At 38.0% G+C, this 27,713-nt stretch overlaps 1 protein-coding gene and 1 pseudogene across 4 annotated transcripts in view; one reads left to right on the top strand and one right to left on the bottom strand.

The window, feature by feature from the left end:
* Positions 1-27,713, bottom strand: part of EDA (ectodysplasin A) — a 349,218-nt gene that overhangs the window by 18,174 nt on the left and 303,331 nt on the right. The window lies entirely within an intron of this gene.
* On the top strand, positions 10,162-10,906 carry LOC136154303 (general transcription factor IIF subunit 2 pseudogene; annotated as a pseudogene).

The raw sequence follows: 27,713 nt of genomic DNA, 5'->3' as shown, positions 1-27,713 counted from the left end.
ACAGACCAGTGGATAGAGACTTATAGCTGACTAGGAATAGAAGCCTGCACCTGAAGTCAGTATCAGTAACAACACTTTAAAACTATAATCAAAAGATTGCTAGATTCTCAATGTGGACCAAGTAGATCAAGGGATAAAAGTCCTCAGAAGGTTCAATCTTATGGGGTTCCCCACACTTTCATGTGTTTTACTTTCAAGAGCATTACCAGGTTTTCACTATGAAGACTGGAGAAAAATTCTCTTGTGCTTCTAGCAAGGGGAAAGGAAAGCAGCCATTTTGAAATATATCTGGACCTCTCTATTATCTTTAACAAGGCCTGCCCTCAAGGAAAACTTTTATCAGAGTCTAACTGACTGAGGTTTTACCAGAGGCATACTGACATGGGGGATAGGAAATATCCAACTCAGTTCAGTGCAGTTCAGTTGCTCAGTTGTATCTGACTCTTTGGGACCCCATGGACTGCAGCAGGCCAGGCATCCCTGTCCATCACCAACTCCCAGAGCTTGCTCAAACTCATGTCCATTGAGTCAGTGATGCCATCCAACCATCTCATCGTCTGTCATCCCCTTTTCCTCTTGCCTTCAATCTTTCCCAGTATCAGAGGCTTTTCCAGTGAGTCAGTTCTTTGCATCAATGGCCAAAGTATTGGAGCTTCAAATTCAGCATCAGTCCTTCCAATGAATATTCAGGATTGATTCCCTTTAGGATGTACTGGCTTGATCTCCTTGTAGTCCAAGGGACCTTCAAGAGTCTTCTACAACACCACAGTTGAAAAGCATCAGTTCTTCAGTGCTCAGTTTTCTTTATGGTCCAACCCTCACATTCATACATGACTACTAGAAAAATCATAGCTTAGTCAGCAAAGTAATGTTTCTGCTTTTTAATATGCTGTCTAGGTTGGTCACAGCTTTTCTTCCAAGGAGCAAGTGTCTTTTAATTTCATGGCTACAGTCACCATCTGCAGTGATTTTGGAGCCTCCCAAAATAAAGTCTCTCACTGTTTCCATTGTTTCCGCATCTATTTGTCATAAAGTGATGGGACCAGATGCCATGATCTCCGTTTTTTGAATGTTGAGCTTTAAGCCAACTTTTTCACTCTCTTCTTTCACTTTCATCTAGATGCTGTTTAGTTCTTCTTTGCTTTCTGCCATAAAAGTGAAGGTGGTATCATCTGCATATCTGAGGTTATCGATATTTCTCCCGGCAATCTTGATTCCAGCTTGTGCTTCATTCAGCCTGGCATTTCGCTTGATGTACTCTGCATATAAGTTAAATAAGCAGGGTGACAATATACAGCCTTAACGTACTCCTTTCTCCATGTCCGGTTCTAACTGTTGCTTCTTGACCTACATGCAGATTCCTCAGGAGGCAGATAAGGTGGTCTGGTACTTTCAAACTGTGGTGCTGGAGAAGCCTCTTAAGAGTTCCTTGGACTGCAAGGAGATCAATCCAGTCCATCCTAAACGAAATAAGTCCTGAATATTCATTGGAAGGACTGATGCTGAAGCTGAAGCTCCAATACTTTGGCCACATGATGAGAAGAACAGACTCACTGGAAAAGACTCTGATGCTGGGAAAGATTGAAGGCAGGAGGAAAAGGGGATGACAGAAGATGATATGGTTGAATGGCTTCACCGACTTGATGCACATGAGTTTGAGCAAGCTCTGGGAGTTGGTGATGGACAGGGACGCCTGGCATGCTGCAGTCCATGAGGTCACAAAGAGTTGGACACAACCGCCAACTGAACTAAACTGATCATGGCCCCGCCCATCAGAACAAGACCCAGTTTTCCCACAGTCAGTCTCTCCCATCAGGAAGCTTCCAGAAGCCTCTTATCCTTATCCATCAGAGGGCAGACAGAATGAAAAGTCAACTCAGGCACACTAAAAGATTGAGACCTAAGACTAATTCATAAGATTAATGAATGATCCCACTCTACTCACTCTTTATCATCACATTAACAGCACTCCTGTATAATAATTGTGGACGGTGGCTGTAGCCTGAAATTAAAAGACACTTGCTCCTTGGAAGGAAAGCTATGACAAACCTAGATAGCGTATTAAAAAGCAGAGATATCATTTTACCAACAAAGGGCCAAATAGCCAAAGCTATGGTTTTCTAGTAGTCATTTATGGATGTGAGAGTTGGACCATAAAGATGGCTGAGCACAGAAGAATTAATGCTTTTGAACTGTGGTGCTGGAGAAGATTCTTGAGTCCCTTGGGCTGCAAGAATATCAAACCATTTAATCCTAAAGGAAATCATCCCTGAATATTCATTGGAAGCACTGATGCTGAGGCTCCAATACTTTGGCCACCTGATGCTAAGTGTCGACTCATTGGAAAAGAAGTTGATGCTGGGAAAGACTGAAGGCAAAAGGAGAAGAGGGCAGCAGAGGATGAATGGTTAGATAGTCACACTGATTCAGTGGACATGAGTTTGAGCAAACTCCAGGAAATAGTGGGTAGGGGAGCTTGGCGTGCTGCAGTCCGGGGTTGCAAAGAGTCAGATGTGACTTAGTGACTAAACAACAATAACAACTAAAAACATTGAAAGTCTTAGACCCTAGTTAAGAAGTTTCTATGGATAATCAAAGACCACATGAAGAGACTAATATAAGAACAATGAGACAGTTTTAGCCTCTGACACCATAGCTACAGCAAAGAGTAAACACAAACTAACTCTTGTTGCTGTTGTTTAGTTGCTAAATCGTGTCTGACTCTTTTCAACTTCATGGACTGTAGCCTACCAGGTTCCTCTGTCTATGGGATTTCCCAGGCAAGAATACTAGAGTGGATTGCCATTTAAAGTGCTCTTAAAGATCTCCAAGGAATCTTCCTGACACAGGGATCGAAATTGTGTCTCCTGCTTGGCAAGCAGATTCTTTACCATTGAGCCACCTAGGAAGCCCAGATTAACTCTTAGTTGAACATAAAACCTTTACACTACTGGCTTGCCTAACTCAGTTTCTTTCATCCAGTAAATCATGTCTGGTTTTCAGTCAAAAATTACAAGGCATAGTAAAGGTTAAAAACATAGTCTGGAGTGATAAACCAAGCATCAGAACCAGACTCAGAAATGAAATATTACAACTGATATCACAGAAATACAAAGGAGCATGCCTGTGTGCATGCATGTTAATTCGCTTCAGTTATGTCTGATTCTTTGTGACACTGTAGATTGTAGCCCACCAGGCTCCTCTGTCCAGGGGATTCTCCAGGCAAGAATACTAGAGTGGGTTGCCATGCCCTCCTCCAGGGGATCTCCCTGATCCCGGGATTGAACCCACGTTTCCTACATTGGCAGGTGGGTTCTTTACCACTGAGCCACCAGTGAAGCCAATGGAATATTACTTGGCCATAAAAAGATTGGACAACAACACAGATGACCTTGAGGGCATTATTCTAAGTGAAATAAGTCAGACAAAGAAGGTCAAATACCATATGATCTCTCTTATATGTGGAATTAAAAAATAGATAAACAAACAAACCAACCAACCAAGCTCATAGATACAGAGAACAGATTGGTGGCTGCCAGAGGTGAAGGTTCAGGGAGGGGTCGGAGAAATGGGTGAACATTTTTTTAAGTTTAAATAAATTGAATTAAAAAATAAAGTTAGTTATCCAAAACAACAACAACAATAACTCACTATTAGTGAGCTAGTGAACTTGAAGATGTCAATAGAAACTTCATACATGAAATGCAGAGCTAAAAAAGGAATGAAAAAGATGGAATAGCATATCCAAAGACTGTGGTACAATTACAAATGGGGTATATAAACATAATGGGAATACAAGAAGAAAGAGAGGAGGGAATAGAGGAAATATTTGAAGTAATATCAAATAAGAGTTTTCTAAAAGTAATGACAGACACCAAACCTTAGATCTAGGAAACTCAAGAGAATATCAAGCAGGACAAATACCAAAACGCTGACCACTAGGCATATCATATTCAAACTGCAGAAAATAAAAGACAAAGAGACAATTTTTAAAGTAGGCAGAGGGGTTAAAAAAAAATTACATTGGCTTCTCTTCAGAAACTATTCAAGCAAGAGAGTGCAGTGAAATATTTAAAGTGTTTAAAGAAAAAAAAAAAAAGCTAGAATTCTGTATCCAGCAAAATTATTCTTAAAAAATGAAGCTGAAATAAAGACTTTCTCAAACAAAAATTGATTAAATTTGTTGCCAGGAGACATGTCTTATAAGAAATGTTAAAAGAAGTTCTTCAGAAAAGGAAAATTATATAGGTCAGAAACTTGGATCTACATAAAGAAAGAATATTAGAGAAGGACTTAATAAAAGTAAAATAAAATCTTTTATTTTACTTATTCTTAATTGGTTTACTAGATAATAGTTTACTCAAAGTAATAATAGCAAAGATGTATTCAGTGATTATAGCTTATGAATAAGTGAAACAAATGACAGCCGTGCTATAAAGGATGCGGGAGAGGAATCGGGAGTACTTTGCTATAAGGTACTTGTACTACTTGTGAAGTGATATAATATTATTTGAAAGTAAACTTGGACAAGCCATAAGTATATATTTCAAACTCTAGGGCAACCACTAAACTTTTTAAAAGTACTGATATGAAAGAGGAAAGAAAATGGAATCATAGCAATATAAAATGTTTGATTAAAACCAGAGAAGGCAGAAAAAGAGTGGAAGACAGAAAAAGAAAAAAGAAATGGTCAATGAATACAAAAGTTACAAATATAGTATATATTAACTAGCTATATCAATAATCAATTAAAATAAAAAAATTTTCTTCAGTTCTCTCCTATTATTTACTTATTTATTTGGCTGCACTGGGTCTTAGTTGCAGTACCTGAAGTCTTCAATTTTCACTGTGCCATGCTGGATCTTTAGTTGCAGTATGCAGCATCTTTAGTTGCAGCACGCAAACTCTTAGCTGCATCATGTCAGATCTAGTTCCCTGAACAGGAATCAAAACTAAGTCCACGGCACTGGGAGCGCAAAGTCTTATCCACTGGACCACCAGGGAAGTCCTTCAATAATCACTTTGAATGGAATAAATATATCAGTTAACAGACAGAAACTGTTAAAGTAGATAAAAAACCAATAACTAACTATTTCTGTAAGAAATACATTTCAAACATAAGACAAAGGCAGATTAAAAGTAAAGGGATGGTGAAAGATACCATGCTAACACTAATCAAAAGCAAGCTAATTTCAGACAAAGTTGACTTCAGAGGAAGGGAAATTATCAGGAGTGAAGAGAGGCATTATATAGTGATAGAGGGGTCAATTTTCCGTGACATAAGATCTTTAATCTTACAGCAAAATCTGATGACTCCACTATTATAGTTGGAGACTTCCCCATCCCTTGATCAGTAACTGAAATATCTAGCAGGATAAAATTGGTAAGGATATACTGAGCTGAATAGCACCATTAAACAACTAGTATTTAACTGACATTTATAAAACACTTCATCTAACAAAAGCAGTCTTCAAGTTCACGTGGAACATTCACTGAGATAAACATTATGTGTCATAAAACATACCTTAGCAAATTTAAAAGCATAGATATCATATTAATTGTACTCTCATATTACAATGGAATTAAACTAGAGATTAGTAACAGAAGGTAGCTGGAAAATTATATGGATTACAACAGGAAAAAAGATCTAAATGATTTCAGAAAATATTTAATCTAAGATTTCACCTCAGGAAACTAGAAAATGAAGAGCAAATTAAATTCAGAGTAAGCCCAAGAGAAGAAAAATAAAAATCAAAGTAAAAGAAGTGAGATTGAAAACAAGAAAAACAATGAAAAAAAAAAATCAATGAAAGCAAAAGCTGGTTCTTTGAAAAGATGAATAATATTGATAAACCCTTACCTAGGCTAACCAAGAAAGGGAGAGAAAAAACACAAATTACTAATATCAGAAAGGAAAGAAGGGCCATTACTACTGATCTAATGTACATTAAAAGGATAATGAAATAATACCATGAACAAATCTGCTCACAAATTTGATAACTTAGATGAAACTGGCTAATTATTTGAAAGATACAATCTATCAAGACTCATATAAGGAGAAATATATAATCTGAAAATATAATTTATAAATGATAACTCATCTACATATTAAAGAAATTGACTGTATAATCTGAATAGGCCTATATAAATTAAAGAACTTGAATCAACAATTAATAATCTTTTAAAACAGAAAGTACCAGGCCCAGATGGTTTCACTGGTGAATTTTACCATTTAGGGAAGAAATTATAACAATTCTCTACAACCTCTTGCAGAAAATAGAACCAGATGTAACACTTTCTAGCTCATTCCATGAAGCTAGAATTATCCTAATACCAAAGTCAAATATATTAAAAGAAAGGAAAACTACAGACCAACATCTCATTGAAAATCCTCAACAAAATATTAGCAAGTCAAACTCAACAATATTACAAAAATTATATAGCACAACTAAGTGGTATTTATTCCTGGTACACAAGGCTGATTTAATATCCAAAAACTAACTTAATCCATCATACAGCAACATGCTTAAGAAGAAAAACCATATGATCATTATCAATAGATGCAGAAAAATCATTTCAAATCCAAGATCCATTCGTGATAAGAGCTCTTGTCAAATTAGGAGAAGAGAGAAACTTGATCAATTTGATAAAAAAATCTACAAAATCTATAGCTAATATCATACTTATACTGAGAAACTAGATGATTTTGCTCTAAGACTGAGAATGAGGCAAGGATGTCCTGTCTGACCACTCCTATTTGACATCACACTGGAGCTCCCAGCTAATGCAATAAGGTAAGACAAGAAAGAAAAGGCATACAACAGGCACATGAAAAGATGCTCAACATCACTAATTATTAGAGAAATACAAATCAAAACTAAGAGACATCACCTCACATCAGTCCAAATGGCTATCATAAAAAAAATCCACAAACAATAAATGCTGGAGAGGTTGTGAAGAGAAGGAAACCTTCCTACAGTGTTGGTGGGAAGGTACATTGGTACAGCCACTATGGAGAACAGTATGGAGTTTCCTTAAAAAACTAAAAATACAGCTACTACAAGACTCTGCAATTCCACTCCTGGGCGTATACCTGGAGAAAACCATAATTCAAAAAGATACATGTACCCCAATGTTCACTGCAGCATTGTTTACAATAGCCAAGACATGGAAGTAACCTAAATATCCATCAACAAAGGAATAGATAAAGAAGATGTGATACACATATACAATGGAATAATAACTCAGCCATTGAAAAGGATGAAATAATACCTCTTGCACCTATATGGACAGACCTAGAGATTGTCTTACTAAGTGAAGTCAGACAGAGATGGAGAAATATAGGACATCTCTTACATGCAGAATCTAAAAAGAAATTATATAAATGAACTTACTTACTAATCAAAGCTATGGTTTTTCCAGTAGTCATGTATAGATGTGAGAGTTGGACTATTCCATGACTGATTCATGTCAATGTAAGGCAAAAACCACTACAATATTATAAAGTAATTAGCCTCCAACTAAGAAAAATAAATGAAAAAAAAAGAAAAACGTCAAAAAAAAAAAAAAAAGAAAGCTGAGCACTGAAGAATTGATGTTTTTGAACTGTGGTGTTGGCGAAGACTCTTGAGAGTCCCTTGGATTGCAAGGAGATCAAACCAGTCAATACTAAAGGAAATCAGTCCTGATTATTCACTGGAAGGACTGATGCTGAAGCTGAAACTCTGGTACTTTGGCCACCTGATGCAAAGAACTAACTTATTGGGAAAGACCTTGATGCTGGGAAAGATTGAAGGCAGAAGGACAGGGGGACGATGGAGGATGAGATGGTTGGATGTCATCACTGACTCAATGCACATGAGTTTGGGCAAGCTCCAGGAGTTGGTGAAGGACAGGGAAGCCTGGCGAGCTGCAGTCCATGGGGTTGCAAAGAGTCAGACACGACTGAGTGACTGAACTGAACTGAACTTACAAAACAGAAACAGAATCACAGACTTAGAGAAAGAACTTATGGTTTTCAGTGAGGAAGGGTGGGGGGAAGGGATAGTTAGGGAGTTTGGAGTAGACATGTACACACTGCTGTATTTAAAATGGATAACCAACAAGGATCTACTGTAGAGCAAAGGGAAATCAGCTCAATGTTATGTGGCAGCCTGGATGGGAGGGGAGTTTGAGGGAGAATGGATACATGTTTATGTATGGCTGAGTCCCTTTGCTATTCCACCTGAAACTATCACAACATTGTTAATTGCCTATGTTCTAATATAAAATTAAAAGTTAAAAATAAGAAAAGAGAAAGTACACAGATAGGGAAGAAAGAAATAATATTGTCTTTGTTTGTAGATGATGTGATTTCCTATGTAAAAAATAGCGCATTGACAAAAAAATGCTCCTGGAATTAATAAGCAAGTATAATAAAGCTGTGAGATACAAGTCCAATATACAAAAGTTAGTTGTTTTCCTATACTAAGAATGAACAACTGGAATTTGAAATTAAAAAAATAAACACTTTAGCACCAAAAAAGAAGAAATATTTATGCACAAATCAAACAGAGTATGTATAAGACTTATATGAGGGAAAACTATAAAACCCTGATTTAAGAAATAAAAGCCCAAATAAATGGAAGGATATTCCATGTTTATGGACAGGAAGACTCAATACTGTTAAGACTTTTTATGATATAATTTTTTTTCATTTATTTATATTAGTTGGAGGCTAATTACTTTACAGTATTGTAGTGGTTTTTTTGCCATACATTGATATGAATCAGCCATGGATTTACATGTGTTCCCCATCATGAACCCCGTCCCACCTCCCTCCCCATCCCACCCCTCTGGGTCATCCTAGTGCACCAGCCCTGAGCACTTGTCTCATGCACCAAACCTGGACTGGCAATCTGTTTCACAATTGATAATATACATGTCTCAATGCTATTCTCTCAGATCATCCCACCCTCGCCTTCTCCCACAGAGTCCAAAATCTGTTCTGTACATCTGTGTCTCTTTTTCTGTCTTGCATATAGGGTTATCATTACCATCTTTTTAAACTCCATATATATGCATTAGTTAGTTAGTTAGTTAAGTCGCTCAGTTGTGTCCGACTCTTTGCGACCCCATGGACTGTAGCCCACCAAGCTCCTCTGTCCATGGGATTCTCCAGGCAAGAATACTGGAGTGGGTTGCCATTTCCTTCTCCAGGGGATCTTCCTGACCCAGGGATCGAACCCAGGTCTCCCGCATTGCAGGCAGATGCTGTAACCTCTGAGCCATCAGGGAAGCCCATATATATTTATTAGTATACTGTATTGGTGTTTTTCTTTCTGGCTTACTTCACTCTGTATAATGGGCTCCAGTTTCATCCACCTCATTAGAACTGATTCAAATGTTTTCTTTTTAATGGCTGAGTAATATTCCATTGTGTATATGTACCACTGCTTTCTTATCCATTCATCTGCTGATGGGCATCTAGGTTGCTTCCATGTCCTGGCTATTATAAACAGTGCTGTGATGAACATTGGGGTACACTCTTTTCAACTTATCTATGGACCCAGTGCAATCCCAGTCAAAATCACAGCAAATTATTTTGTGGATATAAAAAACTCTGACTTTCTATTTTATGCACAAAGGAAAAAGACTCACAATATCCAAGTATAAAAACAAAGTTGGAGGGCCAAAACTACCTGATACAAAATTTAGCATAAAGCAACGGTATTCATGATTGTGTTGGTATTGGTGGAACAATAGACATACAGGTTAATGGGCCAGAATACAGAGCACAGAAATAGACCCAAACAAATATAGTCAACTGATTTTTGACAAAGGAACAAAGCAATCCAATGGAGAAAGAATAGTTTTTTCAACAAATGGTGCTGGAACAACTGGACAGCTCATGCAAAAAAAAAAAAAAAAAAAAAAAATCCAGACACTGTCCTTATACCTTCCACAAAAATAAACTCAAAATGGATCATAGAACTAAGTGTAAAACACAGAACTCTAAAATTCCTGGAAGTTCCCTGGCTTCCAGCATCCCAGCATGTGAACTCCAGCTCTTCACAGTCAGCCTCCAGCCAGTTTTGCTCTCTGCTCTGGCCCTTTGCCCTATAGCCCCCAGCTCCTGGGGCCCACTACTCTGGCCCGCACACCTCTGCTGGCAACAGATCCATGGCCGAAAGCAGGGAACTTGACATGACAGGTGCCAAGCAGAGCACCAGAATGTGGCTGGTCAGGGTTCTTTGTTATCTGTCACTGCAATGGGCTAAGGCCCAAAGAAGTGAAGTTGGAAAACTGGATTTCCAAAAATCAAGGAAGGACCAAGGTGTTATTTACTTTGATTGAGGCTCTGGCAAACACTTATGATATTGGCAGAAAAATAGCTTCAGTCAGTGCTCCTTGAGAATATGCATTTACCTTGCAAAGTGTTTGAGGACAGACATTAACAGGGTTTACTCAGAGCTCAGCAGATAAGCTTTCACTGGAAGGAATAGTGGTACAAAGAGCTGAATGCTGACCCACTTCCAGTGAAAACTACCAGCGATTCAAGAGATTACAAATAGAAGATTCTTCCAATCCTGTAAGGCTACCACAGCACCTGGACAAAGCTGTGACAACCAATTACAAACCTGTTGCTAATCATCAATACAATATAGAATATAAAAGGAAAAAGAAAGAAGATGGAAAACAAGTCTGAACTGATAAACAACACATTTTAGACAAGCTGGTTTCGGCTTTTGAGAAACATCAATATTATAATCTTAAGGACTTGGTGGACATCACAAAACAGCCTGTGTTGTACCTGAAGGAAATTTTAAAAGAAATTGGTATTCAAAATGTAAAAGGGATCCACAAAAACACATGGGAGCTGAAACCAGAGTATAGACATTCTCAAGGAGAAGAAAAGAGTGATTAAGAAGACTCAAAACCCACCTGCTAAGAGAACAACTAAAGGGTGATACACTAAGCAAACGACCTTGATATGTGAATCCTTGAGCACCATCTGTGTTGGGGAAAAATGGTACTTTAATTTCTCTAGGTAAATTTTTTAAACAATGATTCTTGTAAAGTTGCTTAAGTGATTTTTGAGGAAAAAGAACACATTTATTTATAAACTTAACTTGTATTAAATCAAATTATTCATGATGGGGTTAGCAGTTGGGGGTTGAAGAAGGGTTTTATTTTTAAATATTAACTTTAAAAATGTAAAATTAGGAAATGTTTTCTAAATGAGGACTCGCCGCCCTTGTTTCTCTCTGAGGAGTTGAGGTAATACAGATTCAAAGTAAGTGGCACAGCAGGAAAAAGGCAGTCAACTACAGAAACTCTCAAAAGTTTCTTATTCTGAAACAAAACAAAACAAAACAAAATCTCCTAGAAAATAACATATGAAAAAGTCTACTTGACCTTGGGTTTGGCAGTGGATTTTTAGGCAGTGCTCTAAAAGCACAATTCACGAAAGAAACAAATTGTAAAGTTGGACTTAATTAAAATTAAAAACTTCTGCTCTGAGAAAGACCCTTGTAAGTTAATCAAAAGACATGCCACAGACTGGGAGAAAATATTTGCAAAACACATATCTGGTAAAGGACTGGTATTCAGTATATAAAAAGAACCCTTAAAACAACAATCAGAAAACAATCCAATTAAGAAATTGGCAAAAGATTGAAACAGACACCTCACCAAAGAAGATATATAGATTACAAATAAGCATATGATCTCAACAGCAAATGTCATTAGGGAAATGTAAATTAAGCCAATGAGCTAGCACAGCACATCTACTTAGCTTAGTTTAGTGAAGTCGCTCAGTCGTGTCCGACTCTTTGCGACCCCATGGACTGTAGCCTACCAGGCTCCTCAGTCCGTGGAATTTTCCAGGCAAGAGTATTGGAGTGGGTTGCCATTTCCTTTTCCAGGGGATCTTCCCGACCTAGGGATGGATCCTGGGTCTCCCGCATTGCAGGCAGATGTTTTTCCGTCTGAGCCACCACACTGACAATACTAAATGCTGACGAGGATATAAGGCAACAGGGATCTCATTCACTGCAGGTGGGAATGCAAAATAGTACAGGCACCCTGAAAGCAAGTTTAGCAATTTCTTACAAAGTTAAAATAGTCTTACCACACAATCCAGTGGGGCTCCCCTGGTGACTCAGACAGTAAAGAATTGCATTGCCTGCAATGCAGGAGACCAAGGTTCGATCCCTGGGTCGGGAAGATCCCCTGAAAAAGGGAATGGCTATCCACTCCAGTATTCTTGCCTGGAGAATCCTATGGATAGAGGAGCCTGGCGGGCTACAGTCTATAGGCTTGCAAAGAGTCGGACACAACTGAGCAAGTAACATTTTCCCACAACCCAGTAACCACACTTCTAGGTTTGCCCAAAATTGTTGAAACTTATATTCAAACAAAACCTGCATATGAATGTTTATAGCAGCTTTATTCATGATTGCCAAAAATGGGAAGCAACTAAAATATCATTTAATAGGTGAATGGATAAACTAAACTGTGGTCCCTTCATACAGTGGAATATTATTTAGCAGTAAAAAGAAATAAGCTATAAAGCCACACAAAGACATGGAGGAAATTTAAGTGCACATTTCTAAGTGAAAGAGGCCAGTCTGAAAAAGCTACCTACTGCATGATTCCAATTGTATGACATTCTGGAAAAGGCAAAACTGTGGAGACAATTAATTAAAAGATAAGTGGTTGCCAAGGGTTGGGGGAAAGAGAGTATATGGGAATGGTTCTGTTAAATGTTCCTATAACCTAAAACTGCTCCAAAACATAGTCTATTAACTACAAAAAATTTTATAAAATATCCACAAGTTTAAAAGCAACACTAAATGGCACGTAGTTCAACATGGATCTTCAAGCCCTGGCTCTATATCCTCTGTACCTACTCCCTTTCCCTCTTGTCTCTGTACCTTCCTTCATGCCATACCTTCTGTGCTTCTTCAGTCCACCTTTTCCTCAATGCCTGCTCATTCATTAAGACTCAGCTCAGGCCACAAATTCTTTGTGTTCCCATAATAAACTATTACATCTATCAAATTACAGTTTTCTGATCATGTAATTGTTTAACTCACTAAATTGTTAACTCCTTGAGGGCAAGGAGTCTTATTCATCTCTGTATCTCCAGTACCTAATGTATTTTATAGTAGGTGCTCAGTACAATGTTTGTTGAATGAATAAATGAATGACTATAGGAAAAGGTAAACTTGGGATGTGAACAAAGATTCCTCTGACTCCAAGTTCATTGTACTTTTTACTGAATCATAGTGATGCTAAGTATACCAATAACAACATCAAAAATTGCCAATCAATTTACACAGTTGTTTTGCAGTCTAAATAAGTGAAAGTGATGTGCTCATTGCAGGTTCTCAATAAATGTTAACTTAATTTCACTTATTCTTTGGTTATATATGTAGTAGGCTCCCCCACTTCCATGCTTCCCTTACTTTATATAGAGAGTTATATCAGACAACTGGACATGGCCAACATTTTTTCAGTGATAAGCAATAAAGAGGAAAGTAAGGATAATGGCTGGCAGATGAGGATTGGAAATTTTTATTAAGAAAAAAGAAAGAAAAACAACCTTCATCATAGTCTGTATCTTCAAATCTTGTAACCTTAAGAGTTTACCTCATGTTCTATCTCACACCATAAGAATTGTAAACAGAGAGAATGCCCAAATACGTGTGGGAAGTTCAATACATTTGAAGAAGATGGAAGCCATTAGCTTCAAAGAAGAGTGAGAATTTTGAATGAGAACCACATGGAATGCCCATGTTCAGAGCCCAAATTTCAGTTCCAACATCTGCTCTAAGCATGACAAAAAGACAAGAAAAGGTAGAGCTGTGCAAGTTGATTCCCACTCCACCCCATCACATCCCAATCTCTAAAGTATTTCCAATGTGAGAAGGCTTACATTCTTCATCCAAGGATTTCCTCTCTAGGCCTTGCAGCAGGGGCTCATGCCTGGGGCCTCAGGCTCCACAAACATGACTTAAGTTATGATCAACTGTGAAACTTTTCTGGCTCAGTTCTGGTTTGGTTTAGGAAAGACTTGAAAATATTGTCAAAAATATGAAAATATTACTGTAGTCAGGCAACACAAAAACAGTCCCACTAACTGCTGACATTTCAGACTCTTAATGGTCTCTCAAGTTCCATGAAGTATAGGTTCCTTCACGTCACCAAAGATGTTCCCAAAGTGACAAGCGTGTGTTCTTGCTAAAGAAATATTTTGCAACATCAAGTCTTTGGTCACTTTAGTGGTTAGGATGAAAAAGCCAGGCCTAAGAGCAAGTCTCTGAGGAGAATTAGAAAGATGAATGGAATGAACTGTGTTCTAGTGCAGTTTTTTCACTACATTCCAGGCAGTGCCAGGTCCCGTGTGATATTAACAGATGTCCTTAGAAAAAGGATTTTTTGGACAAAAAGAGTTTGGGAAACATAGGGTTAAGGAAAAATAAACAGGTTTTTTCACTGAAGAGTTCTTACATCTTTTAATACACAAATGAGAAGTGTGACTCTCCAAAATGGGATATGCAATGCAGCATTTGGCCACAGAACTTTTTCTGAAAATACCTATCTCTTGTTGAATTAATGTTCTGGATTATAGTGTTTGGTAAATACTAAGGTTGTGGAAAAAGCTTGAGCTTTGTTATTCTTTCAGAACTGGGTTGGAATTTTAGTTCTAACGTTCACTACCTGTGTGACCTTGAGCAAGTTACTCTACTTTTGAATTTTTTCATTTATGAAAACTAGGACTATAATATCTACCTCAAAAAAAATGTAAGGAGGATTAAGTGAGATAATGCACAGTACTTAGCACAATGCCTGGAACATATAGGTACTCAAGAAATAGCAGCTATAATCATCACATTCATTTCTCATCACCATTATTATCTAGCCACATCTGTGTCTGACAGGCCTGCCAAAACAGCTTCAAACTAGGTCTGGCCTGAGGACTCAAAAGGCTATATTTCTGACTGCTTTAGGAACCAAGTATAAGAAAAGAACTGGACTAGTTGTCCAGAGATATAGCTCTATGACTTATTAGCTGTCTGACCTTGGGTAAAGCACTTCACCCATCTACATTTCTCTCTCCTTCTGCCAAATATAGGCAAGGACTAGGTGACCTCTTACTCTAAAATTTTGTGAGCCTCAGCTCTAAAATGCTGTATAAGAGATTTATAAATTTATTGCTGAACAAATCTGTGATACAGGTTAAATCCAATTATAAAGGATAGTCCTGTATAACAAAGCTATTTTTATGATCCAGCAGATGGCTGGCAGAAACAGCGCTTTGCCAATCTGGTTACAATGAACTCTGTATAGTGAATAATTCTAACAATTGCTTACTCTGGTCCTTGACCCCATAATCGTCACTCTGTAGTATTGCTCTAATCAACCAAAGAACTTGATTATGTGTTGTTTTCATTGTAGACATACAGAAGGGAGATGAGTTAAGCTAAGTTATAGAATTTCTAGCTAAGATGTTTATGTCCAATTTCATTATTTTAGAGTTGAGGAAATAGGACAGGAGAGGTTAAGTAATTTGTCAGGGGTCACACAGTCAGCAAGTAGCAGAGCTTTGAATGGGTGTTTGGACTAAATGACTCATCATCTGAGAACTTAGACATTTCACTGCAAAATCTCACCCAGACCATACATAAAAATGTTAAATGAAACCAGAAATGGTTATTATAGTAACTCTATTGTTTATGCTTCCCGACCAAGTAAGATGTGCATTTGTCATTACCCTTTATCCCTGCGTTCAAGCTCTCTTCATAGGATGGTCCCTCTAATTGCACGGTTCATGTTGACACAACTTAAAGCATGATAACCTTTGCTGCAGAGCTTCAATTAAAGGTTTTTTTTTTTTTTCCCAGTGTCTAAGTACATTACACCTCTAGGCCCTTTTAGATACATGCACAGTTCCTTTCACAGAGGCCTCTAACAGTCAAGTATTTTTTTTCATTTAGAAACCATATGGCCTTTGTAAAAATTTTAAGCTAGGTTAACAGAGAAATCTTACTATGAATATCAAGGTTAGCCTTTATGTTCTTGTTCTTCTCTACTTATATCCTCTCTCATGAATATATTTATTTCCAGGGCTTCAACCCTTACGGAGAATCATACTTTCTAAGTCACAGCCCATGTCTCCAACTCTCTTGTGACATTGCCTCTTGAATACATTTCCCGTTTCCTGAAACCTACATGCTTCAGATTGAATTCATCTTCTAAGTCATAACTTCTATGCTAAGTCACTTCAGTCATGTCCGACTCTTTGCGACCCCATGGACTGGGGACATGACATAAATCATCAGAGCTATCCTAGCCTCCTGTTGGCAGATCAATCCAATCAATAGCACAAATGGTTATTCTCAGAAGTAATTTTCTCAGCCTTGCTAAGGGTGTGTGGGTGGTCCTCTGGTTCCCCTTCACTGGGGAGGAATGCAGTAAACTACAGAGAGCAGTTACATTGAGAACCACACCTATGCAACATGACTCTTAATTGGGTCCCAGAATAGTCCAAGATGGCTACCTATTGTGCTGCTGTGCTTATGGTATCTTTAATCAGAGACAGAGCTCAACTGAGTCACATTGGATTCTTCTTATACTAAGACAAACTGGGGACTTCCAATGCTCAGTTTGTGTGCACTCTGGTCATTTATGTTAGAACCTGTCTAGGATGAAAGTGTTGCTCAATATTTTAATTTAGGAAGAGCTAGCCCAATTTTATTTTTTACCAAGAAGTGTATACCTATCTGCCTTCATCAGAGGTTATCCATCAATGTAGTAAATGTTAGCTTCCTTTTCTATTTTCAGTATTGCCACCCCCATCTTGCATGCCATGTTCTATACATTGTATTCTGCAGAACTTTGTTCCAGGAAATACTTTTCCCTTTGCAGGAATATTGGATACATAACAGTAAACCACAGAATTGCATTCAAGCCCCAGTTCTACCACTTACTAAGTGTTGTTTGACACTGAGAAAATTGCTTTATCTCCCTGGCTATATCCTCAAAATGAGGATACTACTACTTGCTTTAGAGAGTTGTAAGGATCATAAAAGATAATACAAAAATATATGTAAGATATTCCTTAGGCTCTCAAGAAATAGAAGTTCTCTGTAAAATTTCATAAGCATATAAATTTAATTCATCCCCAAACCAAGCAAACACAAAGTTCAAATAACTAAGACCTTTAATCTAATAAGAACTGATGTTCAGAATGACAATACTAAGGCATAGCAACATTATGAAATGGCCTTGAAGAATATAGCTTCCTGTAGAAAATTTTTTTCTTTTCAGTTAATTCTTTCAATTATATTCAACTCATAAGTGTTGTTTGAACACAAGATGTTTAACACTACATTTGTAATACATGAAATAGGCAATGTAAGACCCAGGCACCTTGTCATATCTTTTCAATCAGCTATCTTGGGTTTTCTAGCTATAGAATTATTTCTGTAAAAATAACGAGAATCTGTATAATTGTTCAATAGTTAACATTTCTTATTTCAGTTTCTTGCCTCATTGCACTGGCTAGCACTTCAACAATAATGTTGAAGGAAACTTCCTGGTGGTCTAGTGGTTAGGATTCCATGGTTTCACTGCAGGGAACCCAGGTTCAATACCAGGTTGGGGAACTAAGATCCTGCAAGCTGTGTGGTGCAGCTAGATTAAAAAAAATTTAAGAAAGAGAACTAAAAAAATAATGCTGAACACCAGAGGTTATAATGAGTATCTTTGAGCTGATTTGATTTTGGCAAGAAAGCCTCTAATATATTTGCCATTAAGTATGTAAATCCATGGCTGATTCATGTCAATGTATGGCAAAAACCACTACAATTTTGTAAAGTAATTAGCCTCCAACTAATAAAAATAAATGAAAAAAAATTAACATCATCAACAACAAAAAGTACTATGTTATTTCCCCAATGACTCAGAAGTAAAGAATCTGCCTGCAATGCAGGAGATGCAGGAGACGTGGGTTAGAACCCAGGGTTGGGAAGATCCCTTGGAGGAAGGAATGGCAACCCACTCCAGTATTCTTGCCTGGAGAACCCCATGGATAGAGGAGCATGGTGGTGTACATTCTATAGGGACGCAAAGAGTTGGACATGACTGAATCGACTAAGCATGCACTCATGCATGCACTATGCTATTTATTAGGCCAAGAAATTCTTTATTGTATTAAATAATACTCTTATTTTATTCCTAGTTTACTAAAAATTATCAGCAAAAGGTATTATTATTATTTTTCCCCCCTTTTGGAACTCTAACACAAACGGATTTGTAAAAGAATAACACTTTATAAAATTGTTTAACATGTGGGGAAGGCAAAAAATTGTTCAGTTTGTCCTGATTTGAATATATAACAATATATAACAACTACCTTGATCTCAAGGTAGTTTCTTGTTTTATTTTCATCTGTTTTTATTAGTTGGAGGCTAATTACTTTACAATACTGTAGTGGTTCTTGCCATACATTGACATGAATCAGCCATGGATTTACATGTGTTCCCCATCCTGAACCCTCCTCCCACCACCCTCCCCCATCCCACCCCTCTGGGTCATCCCAGTGTACCAGCCCTGAGCACTTATGCTATCTGAGCTGATCATCCTTTGAGTTGATAATGTAATGTGATATTAAGAGATTTTGTTCTATTGAACTATCTATGCTTTCCTAGGACAAATCCTACTTCATCATGACAAGTTATACTTTCTTTTGCAGGGTTTGATTTGGCAGTAATTTATGTAGGATTTTTAATGTGAGACGTCTTTAGTTTACATTTGGTACTGTGTTTTAGAAGGATTTATTATCAAAGTTATACCAATTTCATTAAATGTATTGACAAGTATTCCTTCTCCTTTTTCACTTTGTAGGTTTATAGATCAAGGCATCTAGACCCATCACTTCATGGCAAATAGATGGGGAAAAAGTTGAAATGGTGACAGATTTTATTTTCTTGGGCTCCAAAATCACTGTGGGTGGTGACTGCAGCCATGAAATTAAAAGATGCTTGCTCCCTGGAAGGAAAGCTATGATAAACTTAGACACTGTATTAAAAAGCAGAGACATTACTTTGCTGACAAAGGTTCATATAGTCAGAGCTACAGTTTTTCCAGTGGTCATGTATGGATGTCAGAGTTGGACCATAAAGAAGGCTGAGCAGTGAAGAACTGATACTTTTGAACTATGGTGTTGGAGAAGACTCTTGAGAGTCCCTTGAACAGCAAGGAGATCAAACCAGTCAATCCTAAAGGAAATTAATCCTGAATTTTCATTGGAAGGACTTTCACTGAAGCTAAAGTTCCAATACTTTGCCCACCTGATGTGAAGAGCCAACTCATTGGAAAAAACCCTAATGTTGGGAAAGATTGAAGGCACAAGAATGGGATGACAGAGGATGAGATGGTTGGATGACATCACTGACTCAATGGACATGAGTTTGAGCTAACTCCAAGAGATGGTGAAGGACAGGGAAACCTGGTATGCTGCAGTCCATGGGGTCAAAATGAGTCAGACACGACTTAGTGACTGAACAACAAGAAGAACATGGGAAATATTTGTTTTCTAATATCTTGATTTAGCCCTAACTCCTTTTCCCCCCTAGGATATCTTTTGGTGGTTTTTCTCCCTGGTGGAAAAAAAATGTACAAGAGCCTTCATTTAAAACATTTACAGCTAATCCTGTTTTGTACCACTTCCTTGAGGACAACTGATGCCCAGTCTCAGTTTTTTGTAAGAGTTTACGCAGCCATGCTAACTTAGGAAAAAGTCCATTGATCTCTTCTTGTTTTCTGTGTATTTTCATCTAAGGTACCAATGTCATTGCCTCCAGAAGGAAGGATGAGAGATGAGGTATGGAGGGAGGAAGGGGATGGATGGGCTCAAGGAGCATGAGGAATGAAGTCTGGTAGGTTTGCCCTGGAAAGATATGCTTTATGGTGGTTATGTGCTTAAATTGATCTTTGGAAGAGTATTAGCTGCCAGTCAAAGCAACTACTGTAGGAGCTGGAGAAAGAAATATAATTTCAGTGTGTATCACCATCAAATAATATTACAGAACTATTGGCATATCTTCACTTCTTAACATACAACTGTAACTGAAACATGGCAGAAAGCAAAGAGGAACTGAAGAGCCTCTGGAAGAAAGTGAAAGAGGAGAGTTAAAAAGCTGGCTTAAAACTCAACATTCAAAAAACTAAGATCATGGCATCCTGTCCCATCACTTCATGGCAAATAGATGGGGAAACAATGGAAACAGTGACAGACTTTATTTTCTTGGGATCCAAAATCACTGCAGATGGTGACTGCAGCAATGAAATTAAAAGATGCTTGCTCCTTGGAGGAAAAGCTATGACCAACCTGGTGGTGGTTTATTTGCTAAGTTGTGTCCGACTCTTTTGACCCCATGTACTGTAGCCTGCCAGGCTCCTCTGTCCATGGGATTTTCCAGGCAGGAATACTGGAGTGGATTATCATTTCCTTCTCCAGGGGATCTTCCCAACCTAGGAATCGAACCTGGGTCTTCTGCATTGCAGGCAGATTCTTTACTGACTGAGCTATGAGGAAAGCCCAACGACCAACCTAGACAGCAATCAAAAAGCAAAGACATTACTTTTCCAAAAAAGGTCTGTTTAGTCAAAGCTATGGTTTTTCTTGTAATCATGTATGGATGTGAGACATGGACCATAAAGAAAGCTGAATGCCGAAGAATTGATGCTTTTGAACTGTGGTGTTGGAGAAAACTCTTGAGAGTCCCTTGGACAGCAAGGCGATCCAACCAGTCAATCCTAAAGGAAATCAGTCCTGAATATTCATTGGAAGAACTGATGCTGAAGCTGAAGCTCCAATACTTAGGCCATCTGATGCAAAGAACTGACTCTTTGGAAAAGACCCTGATGCTGGGAAAGACTGAAGGCAGGAGAAGGGAACGACAGAGCATGAGATGGCTGGATGGCATCACCGACTCAATGGACATGAGTTTGAGTAAACTCCAGGAATTGGTGATGGACAGGGAAGCCTGGTGTACTGCAGTCCATAGGGTTGCAAAGAGTCAGACATAACTGAGTGACTGAACTGAACTGTAACTGAAATGGACGTCTTATGGGAATGCAGTGATTAAATTTACAAATTACAGATAATGAACTCAGATGATAAGTATCTTATATTTCCTTGTGATGTTGTTTATGGAAAAATCTTTGCTTTTTTTCTAGGAAATGTGCGCTTTGGATCTTTTTCCCTTAGGATGCCCACTTTCTGCATAGATACAAACAGAAGCAAGGAGCACAGTAGAACATGTGGGCAGTGACTATAAGGCCTGGTTATAGGTTGTCAGAGAGTGCAGGATATCATAGATTTCAGTTATTCCTAATAATTTTTAAAGTCAGTACTCAGGAACTGCCCTACATCTAGAACAGGAATAACCTGGAAAGCCCAACCGCCTGGGCAAGTTTGGATTGCTTCAAACTGCATCTTTCTAATTGGTCCACTCTTTTTCTCTACCTTTCCTTCTCTAGCAATGTTCCCACTTGCCTAATTTGCTGAGAGCATCTGGGTCAGCAACTTTCCTTGGGCACTTAAGTTTATTTCCTCTTAGCTCCAGGGCTCTTATAAAATGCTTGCTGAAATCTAGGCTGTGATTCAGTGGGGTCTGATACAGAGCCTAGATTTAACATCTGGAAAAGCCCAAGTTTCACCCTTTTATACACAAATATGTCACAGTATAACAACTGGACAGAAGTGTCTATGCTCTGTGAGGACTCTGTTTCTTTTGGCCTAATGGTTGCCCTTTCTGCATTTGAGGAATAAGTCTTACAAAAAACCAGCAACAAATTAGATTTGCCTTTTTATAGAAATTCATAAAAAGTTGAACACATTATTTAAGAAAACTATTTTTAAACAAAGCCCTTCCCTCCACATTATCCCAACAGTCTACTGCTGGCTCTTCCCATTCCAATGAATGAGGTCATGCTTTATGGGAGACATCTGCTTCTGAGGATATTACTGCCCTGAGCACAGAACATGACTTCATTAGAGGGAACAGTGGACCAGAGAGATTCAACAGGAGACTTACATATGTGAAAGCAAAAATAAAAAGAGCCAATTAAGATTCTTCTCAAGTCTCTAGCCTTCAGGATAGACTGAAGATCTGGTGATTTCACTCTCATATGACTTTCTTTTGCTTTAAAATAATGAACTATGCATGAAAACTTCCAGAAAACTGTAACTCATAGCAACACCACCTGTATTTATAAATAGAAAAGCTGTCTTCTCTCAAAGGATTGGATGGATTACATTCTGAGTAGAGGCCAGGTGTTTGAAACTTTGGGGTTGCTACCGAATGCACACCCATGCATGCAGAGTAAGCTCTGTTTCAAAGAAGCATTGTTTGAAACAGTGTGGCAGATGTATACAATGTCATCTTTCAGTTCTGAAGAGCAAATTTAGAACATTAGCAGGGATTTTGGCTTTCCAGGAAGATGATTTCCAGAGCAGTTTTATAGGATTTTTGACATATGTTGTTTATAATATTAATTTTTAAAATGAGCAAGTCCAGTAAATCTGTTACCTACTAACCAGACTCTGGTCTAGTTTCATCTGTTCCCGTTATAATTGATACTGTGAAGAAGTTTCAATAGATAGCTAAATATTTTACGGTTATTCATAATCTTATATCCCTATTGAATAAGACTTTTCAAAGAAAACTCTTAAAATCACTAGCACTTTAAAAGGCAAGAATTGCTAGTTTAACTTACTAGACTTTGCTTGTAAGGACTCATGATGTAGCTGGAATCACAGAACTGGAAGAGAATGATAAAAGATCATGTAGCTAGGTCCCCTTTGACCTAGGAGGGGTAAGAGTCTGAAACATTATGGATGGTTAGTTTGCAATCTGTTGCTATAATCTGCTTTAACCCTGAATTCCACCCAGGGTCAAGAAATTCTTCCTGGCATATAATGGAAGTTTCTCTTGCTATCATATACATTGTCCATTGTTTAGTTCATTTCACAAATGGAGAACGACTTGTCTGAGTCTTCAAAATAACCCACAGTGGAATAAAAAATAGCAGTGAAATGTCCCCTTTTCTTTGGTCTTATATACTCCAGCTCCTTTCTTCTTTATCCCAAGGTCCAACTTTCTAACCTTTTAGTCATATGAATTTCTCTTTTCCAGAATCTCTTTAATTTAATAACCATTTCCCAACTGTCTGCCATATGCAAGGTACAGGGCTGTTTCAGACAAAGTGGATCTCCTAACTGACTGTATCTGAAGAATTGTCTGGAGAGAATTTTAAAAATCTAGGCCTTATCTCAGATCTACTAAATATAATCTGGGCTTAGAGTGAGGGAATCTGTATTTAAAAAGCAAGCTGTAGATGATTCTTATGTAGTTAGCCTGGCACCAGTTCAATGATTAGAATTTAAGAATAAGGGTTTTAAAGGTTGGCACAATATGGTCATCTAGTGGGGTACTCATGGTACAGATATGACAATAACAGAAATGTTTACAGAGAACAGCAGATGAGTAAGAAAACTGCCACTCCCTTTCCATATCATTTTATAAAGTGAATTTGGAATTATTTTTTCACTTAGTCTTCACGTTAACTGTGGGCGGGTGGGTGGTAGTATGTCCATTTTACAAAGAATGCAACAGAAGCCAAGGAAGAGAAGATCACTTATCTAGTATCCCACAATCAGTGGCAGAATTAAGACACAAACTCAGGTTATTTGATTCCAAATCGTTCGTTTCTGCTACTTGTTACAACTTCACAGTAGTCTTGGAAAATAATAGATATTGGATTTAAAGGAGGGGAAATGATAGTTCAATAAGAAACAAACATTCAGTGGTGGCAATATGATAAAATCACACAAAGTCTGATATCACATCAGCATTACATTAGAGGCCTTTAATACATGAAATCCATTCCTGTACAAAATGTATTTTGTCCCTCCAATGAGATGCGGAAGATGAACCAGGCTCAAGAAATCCTAAACGTCTGCCCAGTGGCAAACACCCATAAAGAATCTGTATTTCCTGGTACTGTGTGTGTGTGTGCTCAGTCATATCTGACTCTTTGTGACTGCATGGACCGTAGCCGGCCAGGCTCCTCTGTCCATGGGGTTTTCCAGGCAAGAGTATTGGATTGGGTTGCCATTTCCTCTTCCTCTTTCGATCTTCCTGACTCAGGGATCGAACCCATGTCTCCTTTGTATCCTGCATTGGCAAGCAGATTCTTTACCACTGAACTACCTGGGAAGCCTGGTACTCTACCTGGCAGCATAAAGCAGCCCAGTTAGGTTATTCCTTCCTCTGTAGATATGAGGAGAGTTCACCAGTGCTGGTTGTTCAGGAAATAGGCAAGGGAAAACACTCTTTGTCATATAGTTCTAGCATTCCCAGTCTTCTACCTAATGACACTGAGTGGGGTCATGGAAGCAACTTGTACTCCCACAGGTGGCACCAGCAGAGATTTAAGCAGAAGCTAAAATAGAGCCAGATCATGAAGACAACCAGAGTAGCACTGTAAGGCTTTAGAAAATGAAATTGTTGTTTAAATTATAGCTCAAAAAGTAGGCCAAATTGAACACACTACACCTAACCAGAACTGCTACCTGTTTAAATAGAAGATTTAAATTAAATAGGACCAAGAGCTTTCTCATATAATAAAATAACTCATCATCCCAAAAACCATAAAATTCACAAGGTGAATGAGAAAAGAAAATCAACTGATGTGATACTAGATGTACAAGCTGAGTTTCAAAGAGGCAGAGGAAGCAGAGATCAGATTGCCAACATTTGTTGAATCATGTAGAAAGCAAGGAAGTTTCAGAAAAACATCTACTTCTGCTTCATTGACTATGTTAAGGCCTTTGACTTTGTGGATCACAACGAACTATGGAAAATCCATAAAGAGATGGGATACCACACTACCTTACCTGTCTCCTGAGAAACCTGTATGTGGGTCAAGAAGCAACAGTTAGAACAGGACATGGAACAACTGACTAGTTCAAAATTGGGACAGGTGTATGACAAGACTGTATATTGTCACCCTGCTTATTTAACTTATATGCAGAATACATCATGGGAAATGCCAGGCTGGAAATCACAAGCTGGAATCAAGTTGCCAGGAGAAGTATCAACAACCTCAGATACACAGGTGATACCATTCTAATGGCAGAAAGTGAACGGGAACTAAAGAGCCTCTTGATGAGGGTGAAAGAGGAGTATGAAAGAGCTGGCTTGAAACTCAACAGTAAAAAAGTAAGACCATGGCATCTAGTCGCATCATTTTATGGCAAATAGATGAGGAATAATTGGAAGATGTGACAGATTTTCCTGGGCTCCAGAATCACTGGGGACAGTGACTGCAGCTATGAAATTAAGAGACTTCTATTCCTTGGAAGAAAATCTATGATAAACCTAGACAACATATTAAAAAGCAGAGACATCACTTTATTGACAAAGGTCCATATAATCAAAGCTAGGTTTTTCCGTAGTTATGTACAGATGTGAGAGTTGGACCAAAAAGAAAGCTGAGCGCTGAAGAACCGATGCTTTTGAACTGTGGTGTTGGAGAAGACTCTTGAGAGTCCCTTGGACTGCAAGGAGATCCAACCAGTCCATCCTAAAGGAAATCAGTCCTGGGTGTTCATTGGAAGGACTGATGCTGAAGCTGAAGCTCTAATAATTTGGCTACCTGATGTGAAGAACTGACTCATTGGAAAAGATCCTGATCCTGGGAAAAGACTGAAGGCAAAAGGAGAAGGAGTCAGCAGAGGATGAGATGGTTAGATAACATCACCAATTCAGTGGACATGAATGTGAGCAAACTCCAGGAGATAGTGGAGGGCAGAGGAGCCTGGAGGACTGTAGTCCATGATGTTGCAGTCAGACATGACTTAGCAAGTGAAAAGAAAAACAATATAATATAATAAGGGTTCAGTACTTAATTCAAAATGGTAAATTATTAATATGTATAGACTGTGGTAAGTTACACACACACACTAATATCCAGAGAAACCTCTAAGAAAATTATGTTAAGCAACATATAACATACTAAAACCTGTTTAAGTAAAACTATGAGATTCTAAAATGTGTAAAATATCCATAGAAAGAAAAAGAGAAACAGAGGAAACAAAAATAAATTGTAAATAAATAGCATACTCAAATCCTAACATATCAACTTAAAATAGAGAAGGTCTAAATATGTCAATTAAAAAACAGATGCAGGCAGAGTGGGCTAAAAATGACCATGACCTAATTACATGCAGTTAACAAATAATTCAAACACAATGACATAGATTAAAAGGAAGAAAAGAGACATATCATGGTAATATTAATCAAAAAAGGAGGAATGGCTAAATAAGTATGAGTTAAAGTAGAATTTAGAAAAAAAATTCCCAGAGACAGAGAGGGACAACATATAATGATAAAAAAAATAGACATGCCAAGAAGATATAGCAATCCTAAATGTGTATGCATCAAAGAACAGTGTTTCAAAATACCTGAAACAAAAACAGAATTGAAAAGACAGAAAAATCCAAATTATACTTAGGGATTTTAATACCTGACTCCCAGCAATATAGACCTACTAGACAGATAATTAGCAAAGATATAGAAGAACTGAGCACTAGAATCATCCATCAGGGTCTAATCTCCAATTATGTAACACACTCCCCCCACAACAGCGGAATACACAATCTTTTCGCCTAGTGCCTTGGAACATTCACAAAGACATTTCATATCCTGGGTAAAAAAACAAACTGCAACAAATCTAGAAGTATTGAAAGAATACAGAGTATGTTCTCAGAGTAAGAGAATATCAGATTAGAAAGAGGAATAAAAGAAAATATGAAAATGCAGTAACACAAACTAAAAAACACATTTCAAACAACCCATGAGTAAGACAAGTCTCAAAGGAAAAAAAAGCTCACACAGGATGGAATGAAAATGAAAACACAACAGCTAAAAATTTATGGGATGCATCCTTGTCTTGTTCCTGATCTTAGAGGAAATGCCTTCAGCTTTCACCATTGAGTACAATATGACCTTTATTCTTTTTTTTTTACTATTCATTTTCATTTATTTATTTATTTTGCTGCACTGGGTCTTAGTTGCAGTACTTCAATCTTTGTTGCAGCATGTGGGATCTTTAGTTGCGGAATACAAAGTCTTAGTTACAGCATGTGGGATCTGGTTTCCTGAGCGGGAACTGAACCTGGGCCCCCTGCACTGGAAGCACAGACTCCCAGCCACTGGATCACCAGGGAAGTTTCTATGGCCTTTATTATGTTGATATATGTTCTCCTATAAAGGGGCTTCCCATGTGGCTCAGTGGTAAAGAATCTGCCTGCCAATGCAGGAGATTCGGATTGGATCCCTGGGTTGAAAAGATCCCCTGGAGAAGGAAGTGGTAACCCACTCCAGTATTCTTTTTTTTTTTTTTTCTATTTGCAAACACTTTTATTTATTTATTTATTTTTTTAAATTTTATTTTATTAGTTGGAGGCCAATCACTTCACAACATTGCAGTGGGTTTTGTCTTACATTGACATGAATCAGCCATAGAGTTACACGTATTCCCCATCCCGATCCCCCCTCCCACCTCCCTCTCCACCCGACTCCTCTGGGTCCTCCCAGTGCACCAGGCCCGAGCACTTGTCTCATGCATCCCACCTGGGCTAGTGATCTGAT

Source organism: Muntiacus reevesi, chromosome X, assembly GCF_963930625.1.
Source record: "Muntiacus reevesi chromosome X, mMunRee1.1, whole genome shotgun sequence".
Classification (NCBI taxonomy): Eukaryota; Metazoa; Chordata; class Mammalia; order Artiodactyla; family Cervidae; genus Muntiacus; species Muntiacus reevesi.
This window is presented reverse-complemented; position numbering and strand designations above follow the sequence as displayed.